The sequence below is a fragment of the Aegilops tauschii genome, chromosome 1, assembly GCF_002575655.3.
Source record: "Aegilops tauschii subsp. strangulata cultivar AL8/78 chromosome 1, Aet v6.0, whole genome shotgun sequence".
NCBI classification, from domain to species: domain Eukaryota; kingdom Viridiplantae; phylum Streptophyta; class Magnoliopsida; order Poales; family Poaceae; genus Aegilops; species Aegilops tauschii.
Window position 1 is genome coordinate 411,993,614 of NC_053035.3, and position 1,881 is coordinate 411,995,494.

General features: G+C 45.4%; 1 pseudogene; it reads right to left on the reverse strand.

Annotated features, from left to right (window-relative positions):
- Positions 1–648: 648 nt before the first annotated feature.
- On the reverse strand, positions 649–1,645 carry LOC109755446 (probable inactive receptor kinase At3g08680; annotated as a pseudogene).
- Between the last annotated feature and the right edge of the window lie 236 nt (positions 1,646–1,881).

Genomic DNA, 1,881 nt, shown 5'->3' on the forward strand with positions numbered 1-1,881 from the left:
TTCTCTTGTACGTACACGCACTACAGGGCATCGACTATTTGGTAGGTAGAAAAAGGCAGGCAGCAGCGCCCGAAGCTGAATCCGGTAAAGTGGTAGGACAGACTGACAGACTGATTAATCTAGTCGTAGTTAGTCACCATGCATGAGTTATTGTGATCCAACTTTGGATGATGGGATCGTAAAGCTCCTGTGGTAGCTCGAATCAATATGAATGTAACTATTTGTATTTTAAATATAATTTATTTATGAAATGACCGTAGATTACCTCGGGCGAAGAATAACATATTCAGTGATGAATAGTATTACTATATATTTGTTTGTGTTAGGGAGGGGGCATTGGCCCCCTCATCTTAACACATACCTAAACCTCTACTAATATGTTAGTATGTCGTATTTGTGATGTAAATATATTTTTATATCAATTGGACCACCCTGATAAAAAATCCTGGCTACGGCACTGCATCCAGATCACCTGACCTGACCTGTCCTGACCACATCCCTAGAGGTACACCATTAGTAGCGCTCTTCCAGCAGATTTCTTCCTTGTGTATTATTTACAATTGATGGGTAAGTCTGTGATCGTGTAATTTCGTCGTTTCAAAAAAATATTGTATGTGGTACATCAGGATGACAAGTTTGCTTAGTGGTTCAAACAAAAGACTTTAAATAAAGATCATACATACCATGCAAAGCAGATGGAAGACTACCCGGCGTAACATAGTCATAAACCAAGAGCTTCTCTTCCTTGGAGTAATAGAAAGCACGCAAGGGAACAACGCCCTGGTGCTGGCCAAGCCTGTCAATTATCTCCATCTGCTCTCGAATACCTTCTTTCCTACCACCACCTCCTTCAGCCTCTTGACCACCACTGTCGTGCCATCCTCAAGACCAGCTTTGTAGGTCGGACCGTAGGTTCCTTTTCCAAGGACTTCACCTGAAGCCCTCACCAGATCATCCAAGTCGAAATCATATGAACAACCCTCAAAGAAAACTAGCTTGTTCCTCTCTGCTTCTATACCACCGCTGTATTCTAGCTTGGATTTCTTGGCTCTTCCCACAACTTCAGGCTCCTGGACATGATAACCACTGCTGTATTCTGGCTTGGATTTCTTGGCTCTTCCCACAGCTTCAGGCTCCTGGACATGATAACCATTGCTGTATTCTGGCTTGTATCTCTTCCTCTTGCAGGTGCATACCATGAGAATGACCATTATTATCAATAATATAACTGTGCCTACAGCAACCACTGCAATTTTGAGAGGTTTCTGACCCCTGTCCGGGCAGTTGGAGCATTGGGAGGAGGTGGTGCAGTTCCTGGACATGGTTCCAGCGGAAGCCCACGTAGAAAAGCATTCCCCAAGAAAGAATTGGCAGGAAACTTCTGCAGAGCAGCTAGAATGGGCCCACTAAGGTTATTGTAGCTCAAACTCAAATACCTCAGTTTTGGGAGGTGAAGATCAGGGATGGGTCCAGAAAGTGAGTTGTTCTGGAGAGACAGCCCAATAAGCCCAGTCATATTCTGCACTTTCAATGGGATTTCTCCGACAAATGAGTTGTACGACAGGTCGAGGAACGCTAGTTTTGAAGCTAGGGAAGTAGGTATTGTGCCTGCAGTAGGACTGTTTGGTCCTATGCCCTCCAACATACTTGGCAAGCTTGATGCCTTTGAGGTGCTAAGCCTTCGGTCCAATCGTCTTACTGCTGGCCTCCCCACTGATGTCACATCCATTCCATATTTGCAATTTCTCTACCTTCGGCGCAACAACTTGTCAGGCGGAGGGGGGCATTGCCCCCCTCATCTTTCTCTCCCCTTCGACCATCACAGAGCATCAAAACAGGGAGATGAGAAGGTAGCGGACGTGGAGGCCAAGGACAGTGGGA